Source organism: Pantherophis guttatus, chromosome 2 (genome assembly GCF_059756535.1).
Source record: "Pantherophis guttatus breed Tessera chromosome 2, ASM5975653v1, whole genome shotgun sequence".
Taxonomy (NCBI): Eukaryota; Metazoa; Chordata; class Lepidosauria; order Squamata; family Colubridae; genus Pantherophis; species Pantherophis guttatus.
The window spans coordinates 176,799,129-176,806,767 of record NC_142064.1 but is presented as its reverse complement, the minus strand read 5'-3'; positions in this window follow the sequence as shown (position 1 = coordinate 176,806,767).

Sequence of the window (7,639 nt, the reverse complement as noted above, 5' to 3'; positions counted from 1 at the left end):
CATTTTCAATTTTTTGAATTCTATTGTCCAATTTATCTTGAATTTCTTCCATTTTAGACTCTAGTACATTAGTATTTGTGTCCAACTGTATCATAAATCCTGTAAAACCATTAACCACTTTTGAGAATTTTTTCTCCAAAAAATCAAACTTAGATTTCACCAATTCTTTAATTTCCTGCTTAAATTTTTCAAATTGCTGATTCACAATCTCCTCCCTTCTTTCAATCTCCTCTATAAAAAATTCTATTATATTAAAATCAGGTTTCTGAGACTGAAGAATTAAGACTTGTTCCTTTAAGTTGTTGGTGGGGGGATCCCCCCCCCCTTCTTGTTTATCTGACTTTATGAGTCTCAGTGCCATGTTTCCGCCCAGGCAGGCTTTGTTAAAAAAAAAGCAAGAAAGGAAAAAAAAAAGGACTTCTTTCCAATCAACAACAATATCAGGTCTCCAAGGGAAAAAAAAGAGAAAAAGACACAGGAGCGAAGTTTTGTCTACAAATGTAGCCAGTGATATTTATTCCGCTACATTGTAGTAATAGAAAACGGAAGGACTTTCCCTTTCAGCCTCTCCTCCAGCCGACGCCATTTTAAAGGGCTTTTTTTTTTCCTCTTTCTTTTCCTCCTCTCTCTTAAGTAATTTTTTTAAAAAAATCAGTAAAATACTTGCGGTTCAATATTACAGGTCCAGCTCACATTTTCTTTGAGTAGTCTGTTAAATTTGCAGGCTTGCTTTTGACGCCTGGCTCTGCATCAGCAGAGGTCTCCCAAAGCCCGGAGCGGCGGCTGGGGATACGGGGCATCTCATCCGCTCCGTCCCAAAAGTAAAGGAAAAACTTTTGGGACTCCGCAGAGAGTTCTACCCACCCCTGCCGGCTCTATCTCCATTTCCTCATGGAAACGGAGTTTTTTCGAGCCGCCGTTCCGTTGTGAAGGCGGCTCTAACAGGCGATGGAAGCTGACGATCCCAAAGGAACGTCTGGCAGCGACAAACAGCAACCCGGAAGTCTCGGGATTCAATTTTTTTAACAACAGGTTCTGTGGGCGTGGCTTAGTTGGGGGTGTGGCTTGGCAATCATGTGACTGGGTGGGCGTGGCTAGCTTGTCACGTGGCTGTGTAGGCATGGCTAGCTTGTCATGTGACCGGGTGGGCGTGGCTATGTGCATAGAGACTACTCAGAGGGCTGAAAAAAGTCATTTCTGACTGGGCCTCGCACTTTTGACCGGTCCTCACACTTATGACCATCCTCACATTTATACACATTTCTTAACAACCATGTCACTCATTTCACAACTGCTTCTCTTCACCATGGTGACAAGATAGGGCAAAAACGTAAAATGTGAGGACAGTCGTAAATTCGAGGACTGGTCAAAAGTGCGAGGACCAGTCAAAATAACTTTTTCAGTCCTCTGAGTAGTCCATATACACAAAAGGACTACCCAGAGGGCTGAAAAAAGTGATTTCTGACAGGTCCTCGCACTTTTGACCGGTCTTCGCACTTATGACTGGTCATCATTTATGCCCATTGTAGCATTCTTAACAACCATGTCACTCATTTCACAACTGCTTCTCTTCACCATGGTGACAAGATAGGGCAAAAACGTAAAATGTGAGGACAGTCGTAAGTTCGAGGACTGGTCAAAAGTGCGAGGACCAGTCAGAAATAACTTTTTCAGCCCTCTGAGTAGTCCATATGCATAAAAGGATACAGCAATAGAGAGGGATGACGGAAGGAAAGGGAAATTAGAGTAGGAGGGAGGGTAAGAGAGGGAGGAAGAGAGGAGGAGAAAGAGAAAGGAAGAGGAAGTAGGGAGGAGAAGAAGAGGGGGAGGAAGAGAAAGTAAGAAGGAAAGAAAAGAGAGAGGTGGTAGGTTTGAGGAGAAAGATTGCTGTACAATAAAAAAGATGAAAGGGAAGAAAGCCAACCCCAAACAAATATAAAGATATTAAGATAAAGAATGAATTGTTAAACTTTAAAGAATAAAAGAGAACAAATATGAATAAATAACAATAATTAGAAACACACATACAAACATACAATGTATTTTCTTTGAACAGAGTATTTGGCCGGTTCACAAATTTAAACAGTGTTTAGTCATTTCAATTAAATTTACAATTTCTATATTTCCTTTTTGCCATATTTATTCCTCATCTATTTTTGTAAAAAAACAATATTACCCTTCATCCTCATCTCTAATCTTAATCAAATTCAATTTTTCCCTTCTATTCTATATTATACCCCTTCCCATTGTCATCTATTTTTATATCCATCCTCACATTGGTTAATTATGTAATATTAGTTGTTTAATATAAATTCAACATTTTAATATAAATCAATTAGTTATATAACTACCTTTTTTGTATATTAATCAATATGAACATGAATATTCCAATTATTTCCATGCAATCCAATTTCTTACAAATCAATTAATTATATTTACCAATAATAATAAACCAAATAATTTCCCCCATATATTCCTCCAAACCACAACTTAACCATTTCTGCTTTCAGAAATATACAATTAATAGTATCTCAATTACTACAATTCCCTAGTTAAATAGAGCTTTTTTTCTTTTGTGTTTTAAAATCCTGAACTCTCCTCTTTTTCCCTAAATTTCCCATTGTTTGCACCTACCTTTTTTGGTGAGGAAAAAGAAAAGAATTCTGTCTGCCTAATTTTCCAACCTTGCAGCAACAGCAAAGCCGTTTCAGTTTCGTGTTTCAGCAGAGCTAAGGGAAAAAAATCTGCTCCAGGACTCTTTGCAAGGAAGCAAAGCCCTGAGCAAAACAGCTGAGACAAATCAGCTGAGAGCCGGGAGGCCGATAGAATCAAGGGGCTAATTAGCCTATGCTGAAGCTCTGTGGGCCAATAAAATTACAAAAAAACACCGAACCATTTGTTAAATTGCAGGCTCCCCCGCCCCTCGCCCACCACTATTTATTGGCAATAAATAGTGGTGCGGAGGGGCGGGGCAAGCCAGCAATTTAACAAATGGTTCGGCTGCACCACTGGCTATAGGGTGGCCCTTTGAAGCCCCGTGGCAAGAATTTGAAGTTTTTTTTTCCTCTAGCCATCAGCTGGGACTCCGGAGGCAGCAATAGATTGGGAGTGGGCAGGGTAAGCGAACGGCCGGCGATCCAACAGAGCAGAGAGTGAGGGTGAGTGAAGGTGTGGAAGCTGCTTTCTCCATCCTGCTCTCTTGCGTGCGGAGCCGGTGGGGAACCACGTGGCAGCCCACATGGATCCCAGGCAGTGGAACTAAGGCTAGGGAAGGGGTGGGCAATTGTGGCTCTTTTACCACCTGTGGCCTTCAACTCCCAGAATCCCTGAGACAGCCAAGCTGTCTCAGGAATTCTGGAAGTTGAAGTCCACAGGTGGTAAAAGAGCCACAATTGCCTACCCCTGGCTACGGTAGGCTGGCGCCGCGCGGGTGGGAGGCGGGGCGGGGCGAGGGGCAGGCGAGCTAGCAATTTAACAAACGGTTCGGTGTGCTGCGGGGCCAATAAATTACAAAAAAACACCAAACCGTTTGTTAAATTGCTGGCTCGCTCGCCCCATTTATTGGGAATAAATAGTAGTGCGGAGGGGCGGGGCAAGGGGCGGGGCGAGCCAGTAATTTAACAAAGGGTTCGGCCGAACCCCCTAGAACCCCCAGAATCCCACCACTGCTTACAACCCACCTCACACATTTTGTGCAAGTGTCTCAAACCTCACCCATAACCCAATTTACCCTTTTGCTTCCTCATCACCCAACAGCAGCCACATAACTGCTTGCGGACTTTCACTTCTTTGTCTTCAAAATGTCCTAGAAGACAATCCAAATGACTTCAGTAATGCTGCCAAGAAAACTATATGAAAGTTTTGCTGTTTGACTTAAAGAAGTCTTTATTTCTGCTACTATTACAGAACAAATCAAAAGATCAGGTAAAAGGAGAATTTTTTTTAAAAAATGGAACTATTTGGAAGGAGCACACTCTAAGGTTGCGCATAGGATGCATAGACATGTAGAGTCTAGAGGCTTAGCAAAATGATACTAGATATGTAGCTGCAACACACACACACGTATATATAGACATATGTATAATATATACATAGGTACACACACAAATGTAAAATTACCTGCAATTTTTTTCAAAAAATCTTTTTTTTATTTTCAGAATACTGACTGCTGCCAACTCTAGGATGCTACAAATCTATAACGCCAATAGTTCCATAACTGAGGCAATGAAATACAGCAGTAATAAAACAAAACAAAGACCGTGCAAATTTATTGTCTTCAGGTTTCCTGATCCTTTTTTACTTTTTTTGTGTGTGTTTTGTGTTCTATGAATAATAAGACTCTTATAGTTATGTAGAATGTTATTGGTTTACTATTCCATTAATTAATTAGTAATTGGAAAGAATATAGCATTGTGTTGTACTGATCTTGCAATTGAACTAATCACATGAAAAAGAAGCAGAAATCAACCTATGAACCTATCACTCCATGCTGGCATTTGTGCTAAATAGTCAAACTCTATTGCCTGATTCATTTCTAGCTCTTTTTGCCATTGATGGCATTTTGAAATATCCACAGTCCTCAGCTATGATGTTCTGTACAAATACTGTTGGTGTCAGATCAGTAATTTATGGAAGCAATTACCATATCACTATAAACAACTAAAGTAAAGTGCCCTGGGTGTAAAATATGGGCACACTTCAGAAAGAAAAAGCTGAATAAATTTTAGAGGTGCTTCTTTAAACTCCAATTTGCAGACTAGGGCAATAAAATAAGCTTTTTCCATTGATTTGAATCCCATTGATTAATTGCAGCACGATGACCTTGTTCCTTCAATAAAATAGAAGTTTGGTTCATCTCATTTTGAGTGCCTCAGACATGTCTTGCCATGTCATTAAGCGAACAATATCAAGTATCACTCATTCTGTGGGAACAATACAAATACAGCAAAATGAAGCCAGTCAAGAAAGCTTGACTCTTTGATGCTAAGCAAATAAAACTATATCCTTCAGTAACACGGTGCAGAAATGTATATTGTCTTTACAAGAATCTTCCACACAAGTTGATAGCCAGCACATACAGCTTCATTGCTGTTATTTTCTTCTTATAAAAACACAAGTGCTCTTCTGTTCCAGCTGGAAAGCAGTCTTATAAGTTACACCATCGATAGCGACTGAGTAATTGGTGAAAGCAGGAAAACAATCAAATGACTGTGTGAACTGTGCAGTGTACAGAAATGTCACAAATCTAACTGACTCTTGGGAAACAAAGGTAAATTTGAGGCAGCTACGGCAGAGGCAGAACTTCTTCTGACTAAAAATTACGACTTTCGTTCTTAGCCATGGCTGACTCGCCTTCCTGATCATCTTCTCCTGATTGTGAAGGGCAAGCACATCTGCATCCACCTGTTCTGTCATGAGCAGGTAACAGGAGCAAAGAAAACAACAGTAACCATAGCAACTGCAGGGCAGAGTGTCAGTGTGTGTACTCAGGGGTGCCCAGACCATTTAGGGGATAGTAGTAGCCCTCTCAACTTATTAGGGAGTGACTCCCTACTGAGATATCTGACTGTTCTCTTCAGCACCAGCTAATAATCTCACACAATTCTGTCTCGCCTCAAGTCAAATAGCTTAAACATCACTTGAAATGAATGGCTCAGAATGCCATCCATAGCCTCCAACTAAAAGGCTGAAAAAAGGATTTTCAAGGCAGAACTGGTTCTATACTCCACAGCTTTTCTTAGTTCACTAAAATTAGTACCAAAAAGAGGGAAGGAATAATTCGATAGAGATATACAAGTTATTATTACATATTATTTCTAAATAAACAAATGTGCACTTTTGCACTATTTTTTGGCAGAGTCTTCCTAAAGCTTGTCATTCGTTAAAAAATATGTTCATCAAATGCCTAATATAAGTACTGGGGACCGTGCTTGGATAGTCACATAGCTCACATAGTCTGCTTGGAGATGAATACTGGTATTTGTTGATTAGCTTGCTTATTTTTAGAGCTTCACACTTTATTAGTTAACACAGAGATTGATACTTCTTTGGCAGAAATATACCAATATTAATAGTAACTTGAATATGTGCATTTCAAAAATAATAACATCAGCTTCCTTCATCAAGAATTTACTTCATGGATTGTTTTCAAATTGATTTCACAGAAATAAAAGTCCTTCCTGCCTTCAACCTTCCTGCCTGCCTGCCATTTACTCTGAGACAATAACAGTTCCATTGATGCCTATATTATAAAAAGAAAAAGCAAATCTAAAGATCTACTAGTAATAAGCTAAATATCCACAAAAGTATTAGTTACCAATGGGAGCAGGGGAGCAGATATATTTCAGATAACAAATTGCATTGACTGTTCCTACTAAATGAATGCAGCAGAATTATCCTGATCCATGTCTGAAAATATTGATTCAGTAGATAGTCTGGCATAAAGACCATAAGTCATCTGAGGACTACTTTGTTTAAAAAAATAAAAAAAAAGCAAAAGAATTTAAGTAAAAAGGATGCCCATGGACTTCTACAATGTCTTAGAAGTTCATCAGATCTCCCATGAACCCAAAAGCTCTTTTTTTTCTTGGAGGGGGGTGCACATGGAGAGAAAGGGGAGGGAGAGGGAGAGGGGGAGAGAGAGAGAGAGAGAGAAATATACTTTAATTTCTTGCTATAGATGATCTTATTCTTAAAACAGTAGCACATTTTTCACCTAGAAATTTGGAAAAAGCAAGACTGCTTTAATGAATAGCCAGAAAGTATTGCACTCATACAACATCCAAAGTTCTTCTGAATCATTTCTGAGTATACAAATCTCTATTAAGTAATTTATCATTGGGATTTTTTTATTTTGAAAATTATTCTTTTTCCCCCTCTTTTCCGTCACCATGAAGGTTCTGGCCTATGCTTCCTGAGTCAGTAAAACACATGAATAGTCCAAAAACCTTTATTTTAACAGCTGTCAATTCTGTTCATTCACAGATGAACAGTTGTAAAGAGTCCTTCAGGATAAGGCTGATAATCACCCATTTTATCTTCCTTGACATGCTGCCAAAGATTGGCAAAGCCACATGGAGTCCAGAATGAAACAGAGCTTTTAAGCTGAACAGAATGAACAAACGTTGCTTCCTGCAAATGTGTCTTTGCTCCTCTTTTAAATCTTATGGGAGGGGCCAATCATCTCCCAGCCCTATTCCCAAGTCGTCCCTTTTGTTTTAGCTGTTTTTGCTTCTGGCAGCTCTGCGCATGCGCGCACTGGGAACAGGCTTCCCCTGTTCCTCTGCCACACTGAGATCTGATTCTGGAGGCTCTGGAGGCAGCCCGTACCTCCCAGATGGCCCTTTCTCTGCCTCTGATGCAGAGCCCTTGTCCGAGCCTTCCCCAGACTCCAGAACTGGCCCATGTTCCTCCCCAGCGTCCTCACTGTCCGACTCTGCTGCCAGCTCTGCAGGCTGTTGGTGGACCACAGCATTTGCTATTCAAGTCAAAGGTGTATAATACCCAAGGGTATAACTTCCTTTAATGCACGTACAATTAAAATTCTGATACACAAGACTCTACCAATAGAAGAGGCTTTGGGTTGTCAAACTGGAAATTATACTACCAAGCAGCTGCCCTTACTTGGCTAAAAGAATGG